At 37.0% G+C, this 19,723-nt stretch overlaps 1 protein-coding gene across 2 annotated transcripts in view; it reads right to left on the minus strand.

The window, feature by feature from the left end:
* The window catches only part of FAM126B (family with sequence similarity 126 member B), a 105,534-nt gene that overhangs the window by 64,841 nt on the left and 20,970 nt on the right, over positions 1-19,723 (minus strand). For both annotated transcript variants that reach the window (XM_037849293.1, XM_037849292.1), the window contains exon 2: positions 1,576-1,675. The gene's annotated coding sequence lies outside the window, so the exon portion shown is untranslated. The remainder of the gene's footprint in view (positions 1-1,575; positions 1,676-19,723) is intronic.

Consider the following 19,723-nt stretch of genomic DNA (forward strand, 5'->3'; position numbering starts at 1 on the left):
GACACCACAAGAAAGGAGGAAAGATAAAGACTGGGACTGTGTAACTTGGTGAAATCTAGAGTATCCAACAATTGTGATAAAATGTACAAGTATGTTGTTTTATGAGGGAGAACAAGCAAATGTCAACCTTGCAAGGTGTTAAAAATGGGGAGGCATTGGGGGAGGGATGCAATCAGCATAAACTAGAGACTGTAACTAATAGAATCATTGCATTATGCTTCCTTTAATGTAACAAAGGTGGTATACCAAGGTGAATGCAGATAAGAGGGGGGAATAGGTGAGGCATGTTAGACACTTGACATTGGTGGTATTGTCTGATTCTTTATTCTACTTTGATTTAAGGTTATTTTTCCTTTTGCTGCTTCCTAGCTGTCTTTTTTTTTTCCTCTTTCTTTTGCCTCTCTACCTTCTTTGACTCTCCCTCCTGCCTTGTGGAAGAAATGTAGATGCTCTTATATAGATAGTGGTGAAGGTGGTGAACACATAAATGTATGACCATGCAGAAAACCATCGAGTATTTACTTGGGATGGAATGTATGGTGAGTGAACAAAACCATATTAAAAAAAAATGGGTTGATGACAAAACCTCAAGGGCAATATACTGAGTGAAATAAGCCAGACACATTAGGACAATTATTGCAGGGTCTTACTGATAGGAACTAATTATAATATGTAAACTCATAGACATGAAATATAAGGTACCAAGATATAGGACGAGGCTTAAGAATGGGGAGTGGTTGCTTAGTATGAGCAGAATGTTCAATTAGGAGGAACTTAAATGTTTGGAAATGAACAGAGGTGTTGGTAGCAAGATGTGAGAATAACTAACAGCGCCGAATGGTGTGTGAATGAGGAGGAAAGGGGAAACTCAGAGTCATATATGTCACCAGAAGGAAAGTTGGAGGTCAAAAGATGGGAATGTATAAAACTGAATCCTATGGTGGGCAATGTCCATGATCAACTGTACAAATACTAGAAATCACTTCCATGAACCACAACAAATGTATGACAATACAATTAGAAGTTAATAATAGAGGGGCATGTAGGGAAGAACTATATACCTATTACAAACTATATACTACAGTTAATAGTATTTCAACAGTTTTTCATAAACAGTAACAAATGTACTATATCAATACTAGGAGTCAACAATTGAGGGAGGTTGGTTAGGAATAGGGGAGGATTAGAGTTTCCTTTTCTTTTTTTCTTTTTTCATCTTTCACTTTATTTCTTGTCTGGAGTAATGAAAAATTTCTAAAAATTGAACAAAAATTAAGTGTGATGGATGCACAGCTGTATGAGGGTACCCAGGGGCAAGTGATTGTATAATCTGGATCTTTGGATAATTGTATGGTATCTGAACAATCTCAATAAAAATGAAAAAAAAAAAAAGGAAAACACTTTCAAAAATAGAATCCAAAGGCAATAATTAAAATGTGATTGTTTCAAGTCTTCTAGTAAAACTGCTTAACAAATAGCAGCTACTCAAGAAAGATTACCCAAAACCCTAACATACTTAAGTATATGAGGAGATTCATTATTTATCCTTTGAAAAGTTGAAATCTCTAACTTTACCTCTGTTTTAAGATCAGTTTTCTAAAGGAGGAGGTGGCACAGGAATGCAGCAGATTTCAAGTGTGGAATTCATTTGTTGAGATGTAAATATTTTCCAAATCTATAAAAAATGAAAGTGAACAAATGTGAAATACTGACAGATAATAATCTCAAGCAAAATAAAAGAGAAAGAACAGTTTTGCTAAGAGATTTATAATGTAGTTTATCTAATTAAAAATAACTAGGAATCCCAAAACTTCAATAAATAGCATGCTGTTATACCTTTATCAGATTAAAAAAAAAAAAAACACACACACTAGATTTAAGACAGAAAGTCTGAATTTTAATCTCAAATTTGCCACTAATTATCTTCTGTAAGGCCTTGAAGAGACTACTTAAATTGTCTGGAGCCTTACCTGAATAATCTATAAAACTAAGTCCCTTCCAGTCATAAAATTCTATGATTCTATCTTCTGAAACATGTTACAATGGTCACACACACGATCATTAAAAAATAACCCCACTAACGTATTAATAAGCAGTAGAAAAGCAAGCTTGAAAAAATGAAGTACCAAAGGCTACAAAATCATTTTGGATGAGTTTCACAAAACTGAAAAAATTATCATTTTTTAAAAAGAACATAGAAAATGCTATTACTTGAATTCTGGGTACAAAAACAGATTAAACTTTATTTTTTATCAGAGAGAATCATTTTCAAATTGCTAAAAATGTAGATACTTTTCTTGGAAAGTAATTATTTTCACAAATTTTCTGACCACATTATGCTCTGCTACTTTGATTTTAAACTGCATTACAACTTTAAAATGTGCATCACTATTTAAAAATTTGAAATCCTAAAAAAAAAAATCACCATTTTAAAGTATGTTCACTAACAAAATGTACTTTTTTTTCTTTTAATACAAAGAATGCTGCAATAAATTCTCTTGGAATTAAATTACATGATGCAATGTTTTCCAAACAAGAAGTGTGTAAGGACCACACTGCAACCATTAGCAGCTGATGGAAAAACAATCCACAGATTCAAGATGCCCTGCCAACTCCAAGAAGGACATATTCAAAGATACCTATGGGATATCATTATCAAAGAAAGACAGGAAGGAAGGAAAGGAAGGCAGGGGGAGAAAGAAAAAGAAAAATTTGAAAAGCAGCCATAGAAAAAAATAGATTTGACCTTCAAAGAACCAGTAAAAATGACAGGAGACGTCTCAAAAGAAACAACAGAAGCCAGAATATAACAGAACGAAATTGTTGAAGGACCAAAAGAAAATAACTGCCATTTAGAATACTATATCCAGTAAAAATATCCTTCAAAAATTAAGGTGAAATACAGATGTTTGTAAACAAAAATGTTGAGGAAATTTGTCAGCAGCAAGTCTGTACTAAAAAAATTAAGAATACACACACACTACACACACACACACCAAGTTAAAAATGGAATATTTAATCTAAAAGAAAGAAAGAAAAAAAGTAGAAAACAGATGAGCTACATAGCAAACAAATAGTAACACTGTATATATAAACCCAATCATATCAGTAATTATATTATACAGACTAAATACTCCAAGCCAACGACCAAGCTTGTAAGACTAAGTTAACCAAACATACTCCTTAAAAAAGACACACTTTAAATACAAGTACCCAGAAAGACTGAAAATAGAGGATAGAAAAATATACCATGCAACACTAACTAAAAGGAAACTGATGTACTCTACTAACATATGAAAAACCAAGGCAAGAAGTATTACTATAGATAAAAGAAATATCACATAATGATAAAGGGATAAATCCAATGGGAAGACATCACAATCATAAATTTTTATCTACCAAACAGTACAACCGCAAACTACATAAAGCAAGAACTTACAGAACTAAAAAAGAGAAATAGGCAAATCCATAATCATACTGGGAGACCTTACTGGGAGAAACTAAAGAAATTGGAATACAAAATGTAAATCTTATATCAATATTAAATTTCTTGAACTTGATAACTGCACTTAAGGTGATCAAATAAGTGAATATCCTTGTTCTTAGGAAATGTACACAGAAGTATTATGTGTTTGACAAGTATGATGTGTGCAACTTGCTCTATAATATTCAGAAAATACACAGATAGATAATTGATAGATATGCATGGATTGATTGAGAGATGGATAGACAGAATGATATGGTAAATGTGACAAAATGTTAAAACTGGTGTATCTGGGTAAATGGGAGGTGGAGGTGAGGGTATGTCAGAGTTCTCCGTGAGTGGTCTGTATTATTTTTGCAACTGTCCTATAAGTTTGAAATTATTTAGAAATAAAAAGTTTAAAGACAAAAAAAAATGAACAGAATCTCACAAACCTGTGGGATACCATCATACATGCCATCATAAGCATAATGGGAGCCCCAGAAGAAGCAAGAGAGAAAACGGGGAGAAAGACTATCTGAATAATGGCTGAAACTTCCCAAATTTGATTTAAAAAAAAATATTAAGCTACTCAACAAACTCCAAATAGGATAAACTCAAAGACAGGTAAACTAAAACACATTATAATCTGTCAAAAGCCATGTTGTGCTATGTAGTTTGAATGGCTAATTTAAGTTTTGGTTTTTTTTTAATTAAATCTTACTGGTTGGCCCCAAGAGACAATTTTAGATTTAATGGAAGCGGGTATGTTTTTTCTGAGGTTAATGATGAAATGAGATCCAATCTCAGGAATGGGAAGCTAAAATGTAAAGAATACAGTGAGGAAAGAATATGAAAATTGAAACTGATGACTTTATATTGACATTATTTGGGTAAAGCATAATAATAAAGGCAAAGTATAGTTAACTAGCAATATTTCTGTTTTTCTCGTCTCTCTTCCCCAGTCTATTATACTTCCATTTCTAGGAAAGAGCAGTTTACTCCAAAAAAAGGATCAAGATTAAATCCTTCTGAAAAATAGTCTGGTATAATTTCATCACATAGGAATTTTCCCTGTAAACATGTTCTTCTACTGATTTCATACCTGTAGTAAGTTATGGACGTGTCCCTTAAATATTTTTTAACTATTAGAGAAAATTTCAAGCATATACGTAAGTAAAAAGAGTAGTATAATAAACTCCCATGTACCCATCATTGAGCTTCAATAATTATGAACTCATGGACAATTTTTTTATTCTACTCCTCCACTTACCCCAGCCGCTCCCAAAATTATTTTGATATCATTATAACTGTAAATATTTCAGTATGTATTGCTAAAAGATAAGAACTTTTTTAAATATAACCACAATATCATCATAAAAGAAATTTAGCAATAATTCCCTAACATTATCAAACATCCAGTCAGCATTCAAATATACAATTGCATCAATGTTTTTAAACACTGTTTGAATCAGGACCCAAATGAGGTTCATATATCAGGATTAGATGATATGCCTCAAGTCTCTACGGTTAGGAATCTCTGTCTGTGTCTTTTTATAACTTATTTGTTGAAGAAACATTTATTTACCAATGTCTGGATTTTGCTGATTGTACCTTCATGGTGTCAATATATTTCTCTGCTTTCTGTAGTTCTTGTAGAATGGTAATTGTACATAATAATTTGATCAAATCATGTTTTTGGGGGAGTGACAACTACTGGTGGTATGTTCTTCAATCAAAAAGTTCATAATACCTGGCTATCACATTTTATGATATTAACAGTTATTGGTAACCACTGCTTAGGGATATTCAGGGATTGCAAAAGGGTGATACTCTAATTATCTATTCTTTATTTCCTTCTTCATTTATTAAACCAGAATACTTCTATAATGAAAAACCTCCCTTTACTATTTGGTAACTCAGTAGTAGCATTTTTATAGGGAAAATGGCATAAATGCTTAATTCTTTCCTGTTATTTACCAGTTTTCCAAATGAGTTGCTTTACTAGCATCCTTTACTAGGAATCAATTAGTTTTTTTTTTTTGTTCTGCTTTGTTTTAATTATCATTATAAACTCCTGGGCTTAAACATACTTGATGTTTTTCAACCCACTGTCATTATTATTATTACCCTATCACTGGTCAGTGGGAGCTTCTTTAGACTTGGCTCCCAGGCTGGAAAGAGTTAGCAGGCCTGAGTTGCTTAAACCTTGGACATTCCCAAGAAGGCCCTGTTTTCATGAGTGTAACCTGGCAGGCTCCTGGGAACTGAGTTCTTGTAATGTTCTGACAAGAGTGTTTTGTACCCTTGGGGCCTTGAATCACGCTATACAAGTTCATCTAGATAGTCTGTGCAAACAACATGATTTATATTGAACATGTGTTTTCCTTCTGGTGTTCTGAAATTTCAGTAACAGTGGCCTGTGTGATCAACCCCCAATAAAAACTCAATCTGCTGGGCACTATTATGCATAATACAGATAACCCTTTTTAGGTTCTAATGAACTGGAATAGCTAGCAGTAAATATCTGAAACTATCAAACTACAACCCAGAACCCCTGAATCTTGAAGACGATTGCATAAAAATGTAGCTTATGAGGGGTGACAATGTGACTGGGAAAGCCATGTGGATCACACTTCCCTTTGTCCAATGTATGGATGGATGAGTAGAAAAACGGGCAAAAAAAAAAAAAAAGCACCCAGTGATCTTTTTTACTTTAAAAGTTCTTTTTCACTTTAATTTTTATTCTGATTACTTTTGTGTGTATGGTAATGAAAATGTTCAAACATTAATTTTGGTGATGGATGTACAACTATATGTACTGTGAACAACTGGTTGTACGCTTTGTATGACTGTATGGTATGTGAATACATCTCAACAAAATTGAATTATTTAAAAAAAAAAAAAAAAAACAACTCAAGACACCTAGGCTTAAGGGAGCTTGCCTGGCAAACAACATTAAGTGTCCTACTGTCACAACTCATTACTGGAGGAACTGAACTGCATCCCATGCAAATTTACTAGGAGAGAACTCTTAGAAGCTTGAGCTTGGTTCCCTTCAAACTTTGTCCATGTGCCTTTTGCTTTGCTGATTTTGCTTCATATCATTTTGCTATAATAAAAAATAACAGTGAAAACGTTGACTTCTGAGTCCTGTGAGACATTCTGGCAAATCATCAAACCTATGATTGGTTTTGGGGACCCCAACACAGTCCCCAAGCCCTTTTGACATAAACCTAGTAATTGATGATAGCCTCCTAGGTTCCTGCTAGGACAAGATGGTCAAGGTTCATCTTGTACTTTTTTCTGCCCTAAACCAGGAAATAATATTGAGATCACATTCTGGGTGCTAAAGATGTGCATGTCTTAAATAAACTTATTCACATTTAGTGATGGGTGTAGAAGGAAGGAATCCATTTCAGATCTTCATATTCCAAGTACAAGAGATAAAAAAAATTCCCCACTCCCCCCACAAAAAGAAGTAACCATCTCAGAAGAATCTATAAACATATTGGCTATACAGCATGTATAGGTAATGGAGGCACAGAATTAATCAAAGTGCAAACTTAAATTCCAGGAAAATAAGCTAAATTTTGGAATAAACTTTTTAAATACTGAATCAATATTTAAAGCAGTTGGTGTTCAAAAAGTTGAGTCAAGGAAGGCAGTTTGCGTTTAGTGACATTTTTACCACTGAAAGAATTCCCCTCTTTACTTAACACAGTTCAGAAAAAGCTTTTCATGAAGGCAAAAAATATTTCAGTCAATGGATGGTATCATTTAAAACCATAATCCAGAACTGCAATCAGTAAAAAGAAAAAGCAGCAAACAAAATAGATAGATGCCTGTCCCTACTTTATCCCCAAGTGCTTAAATATTTCCTTCTTTCTTATCTGTCCATTACTTCTTTAATAGACTTGGAAAGTTCTGATAAACCTTTTTAATTTTAAACACAGTTAAATGTACATAAAGGAGCTTACCTCTAAAATTAGCATTTCTAAATTTAGCTCTAAAAATTAAGAAAATAGCTAATCAGGGGCCCCGAATAGCCAAAGACATCTTCAAAAAGAATGAAGTTGAAACAACTCACATTTCCCAATCTTATTACAAAGCCACAGTAATCAAAACAGTATGGTACTGCCACAAGGACAGACATATAGACCAATGGAATCGTATTCAGAGCTCAGAAATCAACCCTCACAATTATGGCCAACTGATTTTTGACAAGGGGCAAAGACCACTCAATTGGGAAAAAACTGTCTCTTCACAAAATGGAGCTGGGAAAACTGGATTTCCATTCGCAAAAAAAGGAGGTCTTCTGCCTCACACAAAATACAAAAATCAATCCCAAATGGATCAAAGACTTAAATGTTAAGAGCCAGAACCACCAAACTCTAGAAGAAAACATAAGGAAGCATCTTCAGGACCTTGTGTTAGGTAATGGTTTCTTAGACTTTACACCCAAAGCACAAGCAACAGAAGAAAAAGCAGATAAATAGAAATTCATGAAAATTAAAAACTTTTTATCTCAAAGGACTTTATCATGAAAGTAAAATGAAAACTAAACAATGAGAGAAAATATCTGGAAGCAATAGCCATAAAGATTTAATGTCCAGAATACATAAAGAAATCATTCAACTTGACAGCAAAAAGACAAACAATCCACTGAAACTATCAAACTGCAACCCAGTGGCCTTGACTCTTGAAGACGACTGTATAGCTGAGACACCACTTTATGCCCATTATGAGCGTAAAAAGTAAAAAAGACCACCCAAATCATCCCCCCACCCTATTTTTCATTTAGTTTTTGTCCCCATTTTTCTACTCATCCACCCATACACTTGATAAAGAGAGTGTGATCCACAAGGCTTTCACAATTGCACTGTCACAATTATAAAAATGTGCTTCCATCAACTGTAACAAATGTTCCACACTAAGGCAAGATGTTAATAACAAGGTGGTATTTGGGAATTCTGTATTTTATATATGATTATTCTGTAAACCCACGAGTTCTCTAATAAAGAAAAAAGAACTAATCAAATCTATCCATCTCTTTTTTAAGTAATAGTGTGCTTTTCTGTTTTTTAACGAACCTTCCCTCTTCTGAAGTTATAAAGATACCTGTATTTCCTCCTTAGATTTTGTATTATATCGGTATTTTTTGACTAATACTTATATAGCATTTACTGTATGCTGGGCAATATTCTAAGCAGATTACAGAATTCATTTACTATTTATAACAACCCAGGTATGATGGGTACTGTTATTATCCCCATTATACAGATGAAGAAACAGGCATTGAGAGGTTAATTTGCCCAAGTACACAGGGCTAATAAGTGGTAAAGCCAGGTCTCTGTCCATCTAGACCAGACAGACTTTGAACATCTCACCAACCCACAGGTTTTTATCCTTGTTCACTATCCTGAGGACATCATGTTGATTTCATCTAGTCAGCAGGATACCTTGGTAAAAGATACATGTATGTTAGAGGGTGAAAGAATCACATGGAAATTTAGGAGACTGTCACCTTGATGAAGTCTCTAGGGGGTCAGTGACCTGGACTACAGAAAGATACTACCTTCAAGATGAAGGACAAGTCCAGAGCTCAGCCCATAATCACTACACAGAAAGAAGCACTGTGCTTAGTGGGCCTTCAAATTCTAGAAATAACATAAACTACATTAAGTGTGTTGCTCTGCCCCATTTCTTGAATAACTCATAAAGCTTCCAGTTTTAAATGAGACCCAGGACAAGAGAAGGCAGCAAAGCAGGTCAAGGTGGCAGTGCAAGTTCTTCTGATATTTGGACCTTATGACCCAGAAAGCACAACAGTGATCAAAGAGTCTGTGGTAAATGATAAAATGAATGCTTAAAGATACCCATAGGTCCTGATAGCAGAATCATAACACTGACCCTAGGCTTTAGAGCAGGATTTCTCAGCTTGGCACTACTGACACTTTGGGCACTCCTGAAATTGTGAGGGACTATCCTATTCATGGTAGGATGTTTAGCAGAACCCCTGGCCTCTACCCACTAGATGTCAGCAGCACTCTCCCCAAACTGTGACAACCCAAAATGCCTCCAAACATTGTCAAATGTCCCACAGGGAACAAAATCGCCCTGGTTTTTAATCTTAGTTTTTGCTCTTAAGACCTTCAAATGAATGGCTAAGGCTGTGTCCTCTCCTGCAGATGATTATTCTCATTTTGAGAAATAGCTCCTTGCTTGGCTTTTCTACCCTGGTAGAAACTGACCAAGGGGCACCAGAGTGACCATATGACCTGAGCTAACCTTAAGAACTGGATGTTCTGACCTATCAAGCTACAATGCTGAATGTGCTGGCAGCATTCCGTCAAGTGGAAATGATACTGTATGTCAGATATTAGTTTTTCCTCTCCTTCAGTGCTTACAGGAGTGTATTTCTCTACATTCTTAAAAGTCTGACAAAAGCCTCATGAACTGCTTTCGCCAATGAGTAGAAATTATTTCTGTAGAAGCATTTAATTGTTAGTATGCAACTCTCCAGCCTGTTCTTCCCTTGCCACTACAATAACAGAAGCAGAGGTAAATGTAGAGATGAAATAGTGACCCACAATACGGAGATTAGCTGCCCTGGAGTCATCCTAACTTGCAGCAGATTTTACATGAACAATAAATCAATGTTTTTTTGTTTTTTTTTAATTTAAGCCACTATGTGAAGATTGGTTGTTACCACAGCATAACCAGCCAATCCTGACGATATATATAATTATATATATATAAAATCAGGTTAGAGCAGACCCTAAAAGCACAAAGAAGCTGAACGAGCTTAAATGGTTCAGACACCCATAGCACTTACTTCTACTGAATGTTGACTCTCCCTTAATCTATGGCCTTGTAAAGTTCCCTATGCCTATATGAAAAAGAAAAAAAAATTCAGGCCTGGTTAACAAAATTCAGGTTTAATTGGTTCCATATGGTATGCTCTCATTAACCCTACACAGAGGTGGCCCTGCAAGACAGCAGAGAAGGGAAATCCTCCCAGTAGCAGAATTTCAAGCTGGCTAGCTGTTTGTTCACTATGCCTGAAAAGATAGCCAGAAGTACAGATCTATGGTTTGGATACATCACCTGTGGCACAGTATTTGCTCAACAGGCTCATGAGCAAAATAGTCATGTCAGGTAGAACAGAAATTATGCTCCGGCTCAACACAGACTTCCCTCATCAAAGCTGATGTGGCTACTATTATTGCTGATGACCCTTTCCACAATTCCCATTCCATCATGGAGAGGGCAGCAATTTTGCCTTCTCTGGAAGAGACACTTGTTCTAGAAGTGGATTTGTCTTCCCTATTTGCAGTTTTCCCCAGTATCACCATCTTCAGGACTTAATGAAGCCTTTACTTCATCATGGTTTCCCATACATTGCTTTTGTACAAAGAACTCACTTTATAGTGTAAATGTGACTGATTCACAGCCATGGGATTTGCTGATTTTATCATATACCCTATCAGCATTACCCCAAAGCTGTTGGCATGACAATGGTATGTCTTACTGAAGACTCAGTTACAGTGCTAACTGTGACAACACTTTGTGGGGCTGCGGACCTGTCTTACAGGATGTGGATTCTGCTCTAATGCAGCAATCAGTAAATGGTGCCATTATTCAAATAGCTAGGAAACACGGGTCTACATACCAAGAAGTAGTAATAGAAAGGGATCCTTTTATTAGTACTTAAACACTTAGAAAATGTTTGCCCCCATCCTCACAACCCTGAGTTTCCAAGAAAGAAATACTCTCTTAAAGAATGTTCCATAATAATGATTCGAATGAACTGGAAGTTGAGCCTTTCACCTGATCTCTTGAGGGTTCTTCATGCTGCTGAAGCAATAAAGAAAGGAGTTACTATATGAGCTATAGTGATAGAGCCTGATTTTCTGAGAAAAAATATGCTGTAGCTACCCAGCAAGGGCTGAGAGGTTGACTATCTGGAGTCTAGGCATTTTCTGGCTTGCCTCTTAGTATTCCCATGTCCAACAGTAAAATTTAATAGAAAACTATAGCAACCCAATTCAAGTAGAGACTCTCATAGCTCAGATTCTTCAGGAATAAAGATGTGGATCAGCCCACCAGGAAAAGAACCACAACCAGCTAAGGTACTGGCTGAGGGCAATAGAAAAATGGAATGAGTATGGAAAAAAGGAAATTATATTTACCAATTATAGCCATCTGATCAGATGTAGAAGACTGCATAATTTATTTTCCTCCTTGTTTTGCTACATATATACTGTCTTTTATTCTTCCTTTAATATACACATGTTTTGTATATATTCCTTTAATATACACATGTTTTGGCTAACCTTGTAAGCCCCTTTATTTCTTGTTTCAAAACCTCTTCTACAAGGGAATGGATTTGTGGCAATGGACTGGAGATGAAATCATGGTTTTTAAGATAGATAAATTAAAGATTAAATAGATAGACAGATGAAGCACTGTTCATATTAAAGGAGATTTAAAGAGACACATCAACTAAATGCATGTGATCCTGCACTGATGAAATCTGAATATGAACTGTTCTGTCATGTTAAAATTTCCTGATTTTTGATAACTGTAGTAATGTAAAATAATTGTTATTAAGAAACACACTCTGAACCTAAGATGGCAGCTAGGTGAGACAGGGCAAAAAAACACCTCCGTGAAAAACACTAGATAAAAACCAGAAAGTGACCCAGAACACCAGTTTCAGCAACGCACCAGCTGGACAAGGTCTGCGAAAACCAGAGGGACAGTGCACTTGGTGAAACCAGGAGTCTGCATTCTGAAACGACTGAGTAAGCCGGCTGAAAGCCCCACGACCACGCTGCGGTGTGGGGAAACCAGGGGTTGGCGTTTGGAGACAGACTAGTTCTTTTTTTAAAAAAAAAAACAAACCCAGGAGCGGCTGCAGTTACAACAGTGAGAACCACACAGTGAAGCACAGCAGGAGCGGGCTGTGCCAACCTCTCGGTGTCTGGCATGGAGGACAGACCGCTGCTGATTCCCTCAGGGCCAGGGGAGAGGGGAGAGCCAAAAGGAGAAAGAAACCACGCTGCCTGCAGCCGGCTCCCTGGCGGGCTAGAGACACTCCTGCCCGGGGCCATACCCACAGCCCAGAGCCGCGCCAGGAAACCCAGTGTGACGGGGAGTGTATCCCATGGCACCGCACACATGCCACAATATTGGCCATGGACAGTGGCCTTGGGTGCATACACAGCTAGTTGCCCCGGAGCTGGGAAGGTGGAGCTATGTGAAAAGGGGGGGAGGGGGTTGAGACGCCCTATTCAGCCATCTTTGCATCAGGCTGGGAGAGCCCCTGCACAGCCCGGCAGCCCGGGGCTTCCCTTGAGGGACAGCACACACTTGTGACATAGCACAGCCTTCCCTCAGCAGAGGTCCTGGAAGATCACAGCTGAGAAGGGCGGCCTGCTCGGAAAACCCAGGGTCACTAGGTCAATGCCGGGGTCTTGTGGGTCAGCAACAGAGAAAATCTGGGGCAAAACTGAAATGAAGACTTAGACTCTTGCAACAGCCTTGAATCTCTGGGAACACCTGGGAGGTTTGATTATTAAAGCTGCCCTGCCTCCCTAACCACCCAGACACACGCCCCACAAGTTGTATTTTTTACAACCTGAAAGAACCCTATCAAGCAAAGCAAATGCCAATAGGCCAAAAACAACAGAAAATCTTAAAGCATATGATAAAACCAGACGATATGGAGAACCCAATCCCAAAAACCCAAATAAAAATATCAGAAGAGACACAGTAATTGGCACAATTAATCAAAGGACTACAACCAAAGAATGAGAGCATGGCACAGAATATAAAGGGCATGAAGAAGAACATGGCACAGTATATAAAGGACACAAAGAAGACTCTAGAAGAGCATAAAGAAGACATTGCAAGAGTAAATAAAAAAATAGAAGATCTTATGGAAATGAAAGAAACTGTTGGCCAAATTAAAAAGACTCTGGATACTCATAATACAAGATTAGAGGAAGCTGAACAATGACTCAGCGTCCTCAACAACCACAGAACGGAAAATCAAAGAACAAAACAAAGAATGGGGAAAAAAATCAAAATGGATCTCAGAGATAACGACAGATAAAATAAAACATCCAAACTTAAGACTCATTGGTGTCCCAGAATGGGAAGAGAAGGGTAAAGGTCTAGAAAGAGTATTCAAAGAAATTGTTGGGGAAAACTTCCCAAACCTTCTTCACAATATAAATACACAAAGCATGAATGCCCAGCGAACTCCAAATAGAATAAATCCAAACAAACCCACTCCAAGACATATTCCGATCAGATTGTCAAATACTGAAGAGAAGGAGCAAGTTCTGAAAGCAGCAAGAGAAAAGCAATTCACCACATACAAAGGAAACAACATAAGACTAAGAAGTGACTACTCAGCGGCCACCATGGAGGAGAGAAAGCAGTGGCATGACATATTTAAAATTCTGAGAGAGAAAAATTTCCAACCAAGAATACTTTATCCAGCAAAACTCCCCTTCAAATTTGAGGGAGAGCTTAAATTTTTCACAGACAGACAAATGCTGAGAGATTTTGCTAATAGAAGACCTGTCCTACTTCAGATACTAAAGGGAGCCCTACCGACAGAGAAACAAAGGAGTGAGAGATAACAGAAAAATTTAAGAGACATATATAGAACATTACATCCCAAATCACCAGGACGCACATTTTTCTATAGTGATCACGGATCTTTCTCCAGAATAGATCATATGCTGGGACATAAAACAAGCCTCATTAAATTTAAAAAAATTGAAATTATTCAAAGCACATTCTCTGACCACAATGGAATACAATTAGAAGTCAATAACCATCAGAGACTTAGAAAATTCACAAATACCTGGAGGTTAAACAACACACTCCTAAACAATCAGTGGGTTAAAGAAGATACAGCAAGAGAAATTGCTAAATATACAGAACGAATGAAAATGAGAACACAATGTATCAAAACCTATGGAATGCAGCAAAAGCAGTACTGAGGGGGACGTTTATAGTACTAAACACATACATTAAAAAGGAAGAAAGAGCTAAAATCACAGAACTGAAGGATCAACTGAAGAAGCGAGAAAATGAACAGCAAACTAATCCTAAACCAAGTGGAAGAAAAGAAGTAACAAGGATTAAAGCAGAAATAAATGATGAGGCAGGCAGAGTTGTAGTAGTAGTTAGTCCCAATAGCCCACAGTCTGCAAGTACTTAAACTTTCTCCTCTCAGAAACCTGTGTATAAGTTTATTATTCCTAGTATTAAACCATATCCTCTATGGCAGGGATGTTTCAATTGTATTAGTATTTCCAGTAATTTACAGGGCATAGCAGATAGTAAGGACTTAACTCATGTCTACTGAATGAAGGGCAAGGCAGCAACATCTGGGAAGTTGGCAGCAGGCATGGTAGAGAAGATACAGAGCAAGTACAGTAAAGAATACTACTCACCCTCATTGATTTAGACTATGTGCTAAACACATTTCTGAACCTTACTTGCAGCTAAGTATGGCCAAGTGACTAAGTTCTGGTCAAAGAGATACAAGAGGAAGTACTGTGTGGTGAATTCTAGAAATGTTTCTTAAAAGATGGGAGGAGTGCTCCTTTGCCCTCTGCCTTTCGTCCTCCTTTCTTCTGCCTAAAACATGGATTTGATGGAAAGAGATTCAACAGTACTTCTGTGATCTTGAGAGTGGAAGTCACACGTTAAGGATGGCAAAGAAGAAAGACAGAAGGAATCTGGGTCCTTGACAACTCTATGGAGTTACCAAATCAGCCTTAAACAGCCACCTCTTTATTTTTTTGTTAACAAGAGAAAGAAGTAAACTATCTTATTTAAGCAATGATTATTTCTTATCTCCATTTTTAGCAGCCAAAACCAATTCCTAACTGATACAGTAAGAAAGAGACTCAGCAACAAATCTGTGGTCTGAAGGTTCAACAGGTGCCTCAGTTGTGCCTCAATTTAATACTAATAAACAACCAGATATTTCTGCTGGGGGTAGAAGCAAGACTGAACAAAGAGCCTGTACTCTTTGAAAGCACAAAACCATTATAGTTGACCTGGATTGTGTTTAGTACAGTACACTGAGAATATTTTATAATGCATACTGTGCTTTCTTGCCAACATCTGGGAATTACAGTCTATAAAAGTAATGTGGCTTACAAAACTGTGACTGGCAAAACCAAATTACATGAAAATAAGGGGTTAGGAAAACTGAAGATGTTAAACCAGCTGTTTGAAATCTGTTCAAATAATAAACCCATAATCTTTCTACAGATTAAGCTTCTTCAAGTTTTCAGGAAACACAGCTATAACACAGTTAAAGCTCATTCTCCACCTATTACACAGACTATTCTACTTGTACCACTTTGGTTATATTATGTGCCCCAAAAAGCCATGTTCCCTGATGCACTCTTGTGGGGGCAGACGTATTAGTATTGATTAGGTTGTAACCTATTGGTTCAGTGTTTCCATGGAGATGTGACTCAATCAACTGTGAACGAGACCATCCATTGGATTATTTCTATGGAGGTGTTGCCCCACCATTCAGGGTGGGTCTTTATTGGATCACTGGAGTACTTTAAAAAGAGCCACACAGGCCCAGATGCAGAGAGCAGCTGTGAGTGACATTTCGGAGAGCAAATGAGAGTGACATTTTGAATAGGAGCTACAACCTAGAGAGGAACGTCCTGGGAGAAAGCCATTTTGAAACCAGAACTTCAGAGCACATGCCAGCCACGTGTATTCCCAGCTAACAGAGGTTTTTCCAGACATCACTGGCCATCCTCCAGTGAAGGTACCTAATTGTAGATACCTTACCTTGGACACTTTATGGCCTTAAGATTGTAACTGTGTAGCCAAATAAACCCCCCTTTATAAAAGCCAATCCATTTCTGGTACTTTGCTTAACAGCAGCATTAGCAAACCGGAACACTACTTCATAATGGTTTTGAACCAGTTCTTCCTTGCTGGCAATTTAATGTGTTTGTACTGGTATTCTTTACCTTTTATCTCATAAGTCTCAGCAAAACTTTTCACAAATTTTTATAGTGATTGTGTTATTTTAAGGCTATTTTCCATCCTTACATTAAGACAATGGAAAATAAACTGATCCTTCTGTGAACTATCCTACAGAACTGCATAAAAGATCACATATTCTGATATTACGGAATACACATATATAGTTGTATTATCCTTAATAAAGATACATACATAAGTTGCAGATTGGGCTAGGTGTATGTATAGCCATCTTATGGCATGTACTCGAACTTTTTTTCCTTGGGAACCTAAAGTCTAAAAGGTCGCAATAATTTTAACAGACAAAAATAAATTGTATTAAATTGTGTAAGAGGAAAATGTAAATGGGTCAGAGGGGACTTTCAAGGAAGATGGTGAAGTAGGGAGTTCCAGGACTCAGTCCTTCAACCAAAACAACTATTAAACAGGCAGGAACTGTCTAAAACAAGTATTTTGAAACTCCAGAAGCCAGAAGAACACTGTACAGCATCCAGGAAAGAGCAGAAGGAAGAGGCTGATAAATTACAGTAAACAACTGCAGATTGCTCTCTCTGTGTGGTGGCAACCAGTGCCCATCCTCTACTCTGGAGGCAGGCCACTGTGGAGGCCCTGCTCCTAACAGAAAAGGAGGAAAAATCCTCTTCCCCAAGAACAGGTGTGCATGGCCATTGTTTCAACCCTCCCCAGACAGGAGCAGAGGCAGTGGACATTTTAAGATACAGGGCTTTCTCAGGGCTGCAGAGGAAAGTTAGCTGAAGGGTTGCATTTGCTGGGTACGACAGGAAAACTCAGCTTTGGGGAGCCATCAGAGAAGTTTTTGGTGTCCTTCCTGACCCACTCCTCAGGACACTTTGGGGCCAGTCTGCACCCCTTCATGGGTTCCTGGCCTAATCTGGCTGGGAAGGACCGAATTGAGAAAGTCCTCTCTGTGGTGATCCTCCTCTCAGAATTTGCCCTCCAGTAAAAAGCAGCATAAGACAATAAAAGGAGTGTAAAAAACTACAGAGGCAGACAGTCTGGGATAAAGGCCCGCCAGCTTCAGATACCTGGGAGAGGGAGGTTTGCCCACTGGGAAACAGAGTGGACAACCAAACTCCTGTAAACACAGGAATGACAAAACAACTAACAAGTAAAAGCCCAGGACAAGACAGTGGCCTAGTAAGACAGGGAAAACCCTGCACAGTGCATTTGCCTTGGGCAGACTTCATGATAAGAGTGCTGAAGCTCAAGAACATTTCTGTTTTATCATCAGCTGGTTACAAAACCAGGAAACAGACAACCCAGGGATGTCTGACATTCTCAGATAAACAAAACCTGAGGAAGTACATCAACACTAGACCTGTCCTACAAACAATACTAAAGGGAGTTCTTCAGACTGAAATGAAAGACACTAGACAGTGGTTCAAAGCAGCATGAAGAAATACAGACCTGCTGTAAAGGTAACAATTTGAGTAATTATAAATGCCACTATTATTGTATTGTATGGTATGTAACTCCACTTCTTTATTCCTACCTGCGCTATAATGCATATGCATAAATCTAGAGTTTTGGGCATAAAATGTAGGAAGGCATAAATGGCAATAAGTAAAAAAAATGCTGGGGGCCATAGGGTACAAGGAAAGTATATATGCATGCTACTGAAGTTAAGTTAGTACAAAACCAAATATAATTGTTATATATTTAGGATGTTAAATTTTAACTCTATGGTAACCACAAGGAAAAAGAGATGTTTTGAAGGGAGAAATTGATGATTCTACATTAATAGTAGGAGATGTTAACACACCAGCTCAATAATGGATAGAACATCTAGTCAGAAAATAAATAAAGAATTACAAGAATTGAATGATACACTAAACCAAAGACCTAACAGATATATAAACACTGCACCCAACGAAAACAGAGTACATATTCTTCTCGAGTGCAAACGGATCCTTCTCTAGAATAGACCATATATTGGGTCCCAAAACAAGTCTCAATAAATTAAAAAATATTGAAATCATACAAACTATATTCTCCAACCACGACAGAATGATGCTAGAAATCAACAACAGAAGGAGAAAGGGAAAACTCACAGATAACGTGGAAATTAAACAACGTACTCTTAAATAACCAATGGGTTAAAGAGGAAATGAGAAATGAAATTAATCAATATCTTGAGGTGAATGAAAATAAAAACACAACACATAAAAACTTATGGGATGCTACAAAGGCAGGGCACAGAGGGAAATTTATTAGATCTAAATGCTCACATTAAAAAAGAAGAAAGACTACAGAGACCTAACATCAAAACTGGAAGAACTAGAAAAACAAGAGCAAACTAAACCCATAGCAAGTAGAAGGAAGGAAATATCAAAGATTAGAGTGGAGATAAATGAAATAGAAAACAGAAAAATAATAGAATCAACAAAACCAAAAGTTATTTCTTTGAAAAGATCAACAAAATCAACAAACCTTTAGCTAGACTGACAAAGAAAAAAAGGCAGGGAAGATAAATAACAAAAATCAGAAATGAAAAGGGGAACATTACTAACAACCCTATTAAAATAAAAAGGACAGTAACTGGATACTATGAATAACTGATGCCAACAAATTATATAACCTAGATGAAATGGAAAATTCTTAGAAACACACAAACTATTTACATTGACTCAAGAAGACACGGAAGTTCTCAATTAATCAATTATGAGTAAAGAGATTGAATCAGTCATCAAAAACCTCCGAAAACAAAGAAAAGTCCATGATCAGATGGCTTCACGGGCAAATTGTACCGAACATTCCAGGAAGACTAAACTCCAATTCTGCTCAAACTCTTTCAAAAAATTGAAGAGGAGGGATCACTCCTTAACTCATTCTACCATGCTAATATCACCCTCATACCAAAGCCAGATGAAGATACCCAAGAAAACTAAAGACCAATACCTCTTATGAATATAGATGCAAAAATTCTCAACAATATACTAGCAAACCAAATCCAAGAGCATATTAAAAGAGTTATACAACATGATCAAGTGGGATTTATCCCTGGAATGTAAGGCTGGTTCAACATAAGAAAATCAATAATGTAATATACCACATTAACAGAATGAAGGGGAAAAAACTCACATGATCATCTCAATTGATGCAGAGAAGGCATTTGACAATTTCCAGCAAACTTTCTTGATAAAAATATTTAGAAAACTTACAAGGAAACTGCCTTGATACAAAACGAAT

Source organism: Choloepus didactylus, chromosome 9 (assembly GCF_015220235.1).
Source record: "Choloepus didactylus isolate mChoDid1 chromosome 9, mChoDid1.pri, whole genome shotgun sequence".
Taxonomy (NCBI): domain Eukaryota; kingdom Metazoa; phylum Chordata; class Mammalia; order Pilosa; family Megalonychidae; genus Choloepus; species Choloepus didactylus.